The sequence below is a fragment of the Schistosoma mansoni genome, chromosome 6, assembly GCF_000237925.1.
Source record: "Schistosoma mansoni strain Puerto Rico chromosome 6, complete genome".
Taxonomy (NCBI): Eukaryota; Metazoa; Platyhelminthes; class Trematoda; order Strigeidida; family Schistosomatidae; genus Schistosoma; species Schistosoma mansoni.
Genome location: NC_031500.1, coordinates 3,149,887 through 3,157,767, shown reverse-complemented (window position 1 = coordinate 3,157,767; position 7,881 = coordinate 3,149,887). Strand labels below are relative to the sequence as shown.

The following is a 7,881-nucleotide window of genomic DNA, read 5'->3' as shown; positions in this document are numbered from 1 at the left end:
TGACATTTTACAAACGAAGTATTTCCTGTATGGTTCTCAGATTTTACTATGAGATTCTGTAATTTTGTATTCTAATACATTCGATTGTCTCCACTTGTGTTCTCGTTCACTACAAGTTACAGTTGAAATCCACTGGCTATGGCTTCTCACTAAAACTCTAGGATATACCTCATGAATTCATATGATTATTATTATCACAATGGTGTTTTGTGGATACTGTAGTATTTTCCTAATAGTTGAATTCATGAGGTGATTCCTCGAGTTCTATTGAGAAGCTGTGACCAGTGATATTCAACTGTGTCTGTTGTAAAGACAATTACTTAATGAAGATAATATTAAATAGCTGTTTGATTCTCTATTTACCACATCCAAAATCCTAGTAAGGATCAAACCTATGATCCACAAGTCTCTTAGTGAATGATTTTCCTTTGAACTAATGAGTTAGGACTTAGTAGATAAAACAGTACTTCCATACTACCTAATTTTTTGTTTAGTTAAAATCCATCCTTTATTATAAACTATAAAACTGGATAATCACTAGGACAAAACTAACATTATGAGTGTTGAGATGATTCTGTAAATTTCTCACAATAGACATGACAAGCTCAGGAAAACATTAGGAAGCCTTTTATCCAATCAGCGTTTGATTAGAAGTTTTGCTAGAAATGTCGCGAAAATGAAAAGTCACATATACAGGTTCTGATTGGCTGATTACTATACTGCTACTATGTTTAGTAGTATTCTAGAATTTTCAGGAAAGCCCAAGGACATCTAAGATACTATAAAAACCTTATATTTTCTGTACAAAGAAGGAACCTTTGAAGTAAAGTGCTTCTCGTATATTTTGCACCTTTTCTGTCGTGTTCAAGTCGCTGTGTAGTTCTAGCTTGGGGGTTCCGAGACTAGCTTAGGATGTGAGTATGGCGTTCAATCAGCAAGACTTATCAGTGGCGACAGGGAAACTACAATAACCAAGACATATCAATGAGTTAAATTGTTAGTCATCATTACGTCTAAATATCATCATTTTATCACCACAACCAACATCATCGCCTCTATTCAAAGATTATATATATTGACAAAGATGATTCAAATGAAGTCATGAATAACGGAAAGGTATCTAGGGCCTAACTACTAGTACTAGTACTACTACTGTAGTGAACAGAACACGACTGGGAACAATCGAATGTATTTAAGCAAACATTACAGACTATCTCAGTAAATTCTGATAACCATACAATGAACAGTTAATTTGCAAACTAACAACCATTAGTCTCAATCTTCACTGTTTCTTCTTTAATTCCATTGTTCGTGCATTTTCCTACGGATTGCGCTTCGTTTCAGTTCTTTCCTCATCGGTCTTCTGCGAAAATACATTCTATGTTTGACCAACACCATATACTACCACACTACTACTACTACTACTACTACTACTACTACTAATAATAATAATAATAATAATAATAATAATAATTCTATTGAGTTTATCGTCTAATTTACCTTTATTTACATAATCTGTAATGTAGAATATAAAAGAAATGATTCTGAATATTAGGACTGTTCATGATATAGTTCAGTTGAATCTCTAATATGTAATTATTGTTTTGAATAGAATCTACATCATAATGAATAAGCTTTATGTGTAATTTTCATTGTTAATTAAGCATTAATTATAAGCAAATTCTGTAGTTGAGATAATCAGTTAATTGAAGCAAGACCACCATAGGAAACCTGGAAGCACTGGACGACCGGTTCATCCTAGTGTGGGATTTATTATCAGCGGCCATCCACGATTTCGCCTCGCGAGATTCAAACCCAAGACCTATCAGTCTTGCGCGCGAACGCTTAACCTCTACACAAATGAGCCGGCTGGCATCCAACACTGTTAATGTAAAACTTCGACCAATTCACGAAATTGAGCAACCATCTACCATTGTCTTTAGTGAGTTACTATCTCACAACAGACCCGGTGAACTATTCCACTGGAAACTCCCATGAAATATCTTCTGAAAGCCAGGTCACTAGCGAGGCATAAGTTGATTTAATATAAGAAGGGGGTTTTTGGGGAGATTTTAGTAATTCTATAATTGAATTCGTGAGTCAATTTAGCCAGACCACACTGCACACTGCTGAAGAATCCTACACTAGGACGCAACGGCTGTCCAGTGTTTCCACATTTTCCATGGTGGTCTAGCTTCAATTGAATCATGATCTCAACTATTTAAAAAATATTGTGTTTTCTTTAGTTAATCAGCCTATAAACAGTTACATCGAAACCATTGATAATGATAAATTTTGTTAATATACAGTTGTGAATTGCTTAGTTTTGATTGAGATCATGAATGTATCAGTGTTACACCATCATTAGGAACCTGGAAGCACTGGTTTGCGTTCGTGAGAAAAACCGAAAGTCCTGGGTTTGAATCCCGTGTATGGGATCGTGAATGAACACTGATGAGAGGTTCCATACCAGGAAGAAACGGTCATCCAGTGCTTCCAGGTCTTCAATGATAGTCGAACACTGATCCATTCATGATCTCGATCAAGGATAAATTTCATAATGGTTTTATAATTACATGTTAGTAAAACCTAATGAACAGTAATTATATAGTGTAATGAACTTACAACATTTGATGATTCCACCACCTATAACAAATATTACAAATAGTATGAATATGAGAAATGTTAACTCATAGGTAGTACTGTAGTAAACGAGAACATAGGTGAAGAAGACCAATTAGTTGTCTTTCATATGCTTCATAATTCTTTTAATTCTGTTGTTATTACAATTGCTTTTTTGTTTTCTTCAATTAAATCTTCCCAATCTTCAGTTGGTGTGGATTCCACTATCGATTAATGCTACATACTACTTCTACCTATCAACATAAGTAGCATACACAGCAGTACTATAATATGTTCATGATATGATTCATAAAAAAGAGACAGTAGAATCCTGCATTCTGCCATAAAATAAACACTTTTTAATCATTGAGAATGTGAACTGATCGGAATTCTACCACCAGTGAAAACCTGAGGGCAATGGTGGTCCAACATTGATCGGTTCATGATCTTGATGAAACTCAACAGTTTTCAAAACACTTTACTGATAACTTTAATCCGATGTCTGAAGGAATGCTTATGAGATTTTACAGTGCAAGCACTAAGTTGTAATACTTATGATCACATTCACATCATCTCATATATATTTCGACCCTGGTATGGCTGAGAGTGAGGAAAGCCAGCTCTCAACCTCGAAATGTTCTCACATGGATACGTATATGCATTCATTGAAAGGGAAGTCCTAATCACTGCATTCTTGCAGCAAGGGTGTTGTTCACGAAATTAAGAGGACGAGAAGCGAATATCCAGCGATTTAACAGGGTTGATGGATACGGAGTATCCATCTAGGAGAGTTGGAAAATCCTGATGGTGCATATGGTCTCCAGGATCCCGAGGGAACAAATGTCGTATGAACCTATTGTTGGTCACCGGCTTCCATGAGACTGCATCTCCCTACGTTGCCCCACTATCTTGTGGATTAAACCTTTAGGTCAATCACTCGTGGTATGACTCTCTAAGAAAACCACCTGTTTCTTTTGGGGCACCCGGACAGCACCCAGATCTCGCACAAATATAATGAGTTATGTGGTTCATATACATTTGGTTCCTTCTTTGTACTAATGTCTATGTTTTTTAAATAAATCTTCAACCCTATCATAATTCGAGATAGTCATCAGAAAATTAGTGAAATTTTATACAAAGTATACATTCAGAATAAAAGACCAAGTACACCGATCCAGTACTATGTTATTGACATGAAGGTTAGTTCTTCTAATTATTTGACAATAATAAAGACGGATTTTTACCTGTAGATATGAGTTCACTCTTGACTAGTCGATGGGTTTTAAGCAACAAGAAGATGGTCTATGAATGATAAGCATGAATTCTTGCCTATTGTTTGTACGGTTTCATTGTTTGATGACAGATTAAATAAAGTCTATCCGCTCATTACTAATTTTTAAAGCTGAAGCTTTTAATGCTGTCGATTTCGTCTGTACAAGTCACTGAAAGAAAATAACTTCACATTCAGCTCCTTTGGTTATTACGAATAACGTCAAAGCAATTAAGTGAATACTGATTTCAATTATTAGATGATCCAATTCTACTAGTAGACATATCACCCGTTATATTATCAGTCAGTCAGCTACAACGTAGGACTAGGCACATTTATGCATCGGTCCAAGTTGACATACCTCATTAGCACAACAAGATGAACACCAAATTCATAGAAGTAGTTCATTTAATTGTGGTAATATATGAAAGAAAGGTTGTGTATAAGGATATAGTATAGGAAGGAAGAACGTTATGAAGCAATTTTAATGTCATAGTTTAAGGGAAGATAAAGAGTGTATATACCTACGCCATTGTGATCGATTCTGAGCCATGTCACCTAGAGTCTCCAACCATTGGTTACGATAGTCACACGGACCCCAAACAATTAGTCTGCATCTACCAACATGGCTCAGACTAGAAGTTAGTGACTTCAAGCTTTGATGCCCCGTTTTCGTTTGGCCACCCCTAACTTTCTTCCAACCATCCTCTACACTAGTCAGCATAGTGCGTCGTGGTAATCGGTGTTCAGGTATACGTAACACGTGGCCCAACCATCTCACTCGATGATGATTCAGAACCTCATCAACTGATTCACCATCAATCCCTAATATTCTGTATCTAACCTCACAATTGCCTACCCGGTGATCCCTGCAGATGCGAGCAATATTTCTAAGGCATCTGTGGTCAAATACAATCATCACACTCATCTAATTCGGTTATTGTGATTAATATGAATAATTTAATTCCCTTTCATTATTTCTGATGTAATTCATGTCATTTTGTATACTACATATTGTCTAACTAAATATGTGATTTGAGAAGTAATTTTATTGTATTAGCTGCCTCGTTTATCATCTATATCTATTATCAAAATGGAGATTTGTGGAGATTGTAGTAATTTTAATCGTGGAATTCATGAGTCCATCTCAGCTATACCACTATTAAAGTGAGGCATTAACAAAGCTGAACGCCGGTTCAGTAGTCTAGAGGTTAAGCGTTTGCACGTGGGACCTAAGGTCCTGCGTTTGAGTCACGCTTGTGAGATCTTTAATGCACACTTCTAAAGAGTTTTATACTAGAACAAAACGGCCGTACAGTGCTTCCAGGTTTTCAATTGTGGTCTAGCTTAGATGGACTCATGAACTCAACTACTAGAGTTTATGTTTATTCTGAATTCAAATTTTGAAAATTCAGCTGACCTACAGACCGATTCAAGTATACTTAACATCGATAGTTATTTCGACATTTACAAATGCAAGCCAATAAGCTGTTACTTGTGAATTATATAATCCCTCTTTATATTTAACAGGGATGATATGGTCTATATTCATTGGGTCCAACGGTGTTAAATATTATGCTTATCTCATAAAATTTATGAATGGTTGAATTCATGAATCGATTAAAGCTAGACCACGATTCAAACCTAGAAGCAGTGCATGGCCGTTTCGTCCTAGTATAGCACTCCTCAGCAGTTCACATCCACGATTCCGCACACAGAACTCTAACCCAGAATGTTCGCCTTCGCCCGCTAACACTTGACATCTAGATTACTGAGCCGGCATCCAACGGTGTTAATGTCTAACTTCAAACAATCCACCATATTGCGCATCTGTTTACCGTTGTCTTCAGTTACTAACTGCCTCTACATTAACCGTTGGATGCCAGCTCAGTGTTCTAGAGGTTAAGCGTTCTCCTGCCAGACCGAAGGTTATGGGTCCGAGTTCCGCATGCGGAACCATGGTTGCGCACTGCTGAAGAGTCTCATACTAGGAAGAAACAGTCATTCAGTTCTTTCAGGCTTTCCACCACATTGAATAATAGATTATTTAGTCATTATGACATAAATATTGTTTGATTTCTATTGTGAATAGTGTATCATCATTTATTTATTCATAAACTGTTAATGAGTGAAATATGAAACTTACTTTGTGTACAAATTAGTTTAGCTAGTAAATAATAATAGTTATTAGATATATAAGATTTGTAAACAAGAAACTAGATATATGCTTAGTGTTTCTATTAGTTATGATCTCACTAAGAGATCTAACTGTATTCTTATAGTTGAAATCATGAGTCGAGTGAAGCTAGACCATCATCAAAAACCTGGAAGCACTGGACGGCCGTTTCGTCCAATGGTGAGACTCCTCAGCAGTGGTCTAGCTTCAATCGACTCATGAGTTCAACTATAAAATAATTAAAATCTCCACAAAGAATCCCTTCTGAGATCTAACTGTCTTGGTTTTGATCCACAGTGAGGTCATGATTAGATAGTCCTAAGAAACTTCAAACTATGATAAAGCCGCTGTCCAGCTCACTCTGATTTCTAGTAGTGCTCAAAATGGAGCAACTTTATATTTCACTCATTATAGTATGTAGAGTAGATTACTCACGTTCATTTACAGGATAATCTAAAATCATAGATGATGTGAGCATCAATTTGAGTTAGGTTATTTATAAGTAATCAATAAATTTATTTATATATTTAAAGCAATTGGTACCTTTGATGAATTTCGATAGTGTGAGAAGAACACGAAGATTATCAGAACTATGTGATGATATATCCGTGCAATACATTTCGAACAATCTGATCACACATATACTTGTTAAAAACATTTATATACATTCATAGACATTAACACCGTTGGATGTCGGCCAGCTCAGTTGTCTAGAGGTTAAGTGCTCGCGCGCGAGACTGATAGCCCCTAGGTTCGAGCCTCGCGATGCGGGATCGTGGATGCGCAATGCTGAGGAGTCCCACAATAGGACGAAACGGTCGTTCAGTTCTTCCAGGTTCCCCTTGATGGTCTAGCTTCAATTCTTTCATGATCACAACTATATAAAAATAGAATCAAATAACCTGATAAGAGTACAGGATAAACATCCATCATTCTCTATTGCTAAACATATAATTGAAACAGGCCATAAGATTGATCTTATCTCGGCTTTTGTGGTGTTGTATAAAAATGTTAAAGGGCGTATACTAAGGTTTGTTGAAGCCTTCGCCATACGAAAATTCAAACCATGTTTGTATATTCAAAAACAGTTTGTTCTCACCTTAAACTAACCCAGCTTGTTATCCAGAGTGATTAGTTTTCAAATCGTTTTCACATTATTACTATCCTTGCCAACTCTTACCCCACATTTCCAGTCTAATTGACCTTTTATTTTTATATATAAATGTTCTTAACAAGTATATGTGTCAATATATCAGGACTCAGTAGCTAAGTGGATAACGCGTTGGTGTTTGAAGCAAAAGTTACTAGGGTTCGAGTCCCAGAGTTAACATCAACTCTGAGATGTAGGTACATCCTGCTGACGAGTCTCAAATAGAATGAAACGCGCGTTCAAACCACTATCCATCTTTGCTTATAGTGCTTGTGATCAATGTGCTTGAAATCAATCCAATTTATCAACCAATCAGGAAAATTATGTGGAAACATAGGAACAGAAATCAAACCAATTAAAGATACAACCAAAACAAAGAAATAAACAATGACAGATTTAAGGTCAACAAGAACCAACCAACATCGAGGTGCACAGGACAAGCTATGAATCACATGTGGAGAAATTCAAACATTTCACTTCTATCCGAAGTTTGTGCTGATGATGTCGTTCAGAAGGACGATGAAAGCTCCACGACCAAACCATCCAGCTCAGAGAACAAAACTCCATCCAAATCACCCACCTGAGCTACAAATCTTCTCCACCATCTCGAAGTATACGAATGTTTTAACATATCACTCAGATTATCCTGTTGACATTAATTTC

General features: G+C 36.4%; 1 non-coding gene across 1 annotated transcript; it reads left to right on the top strand.

Moving 5' to 3' along the window:
• Positions 1–7,324: 7,324 nt before the first annotated feature.
• Smp_tRNA_00828_Pseudo_TTG.1.1 lies at positions 7,325–7,394 on the top strand. The gene has a single exon. It is a non-coding gene (tRNA).
• Positions 7,395–7,881: the final 487 nt, after the last annotated feature.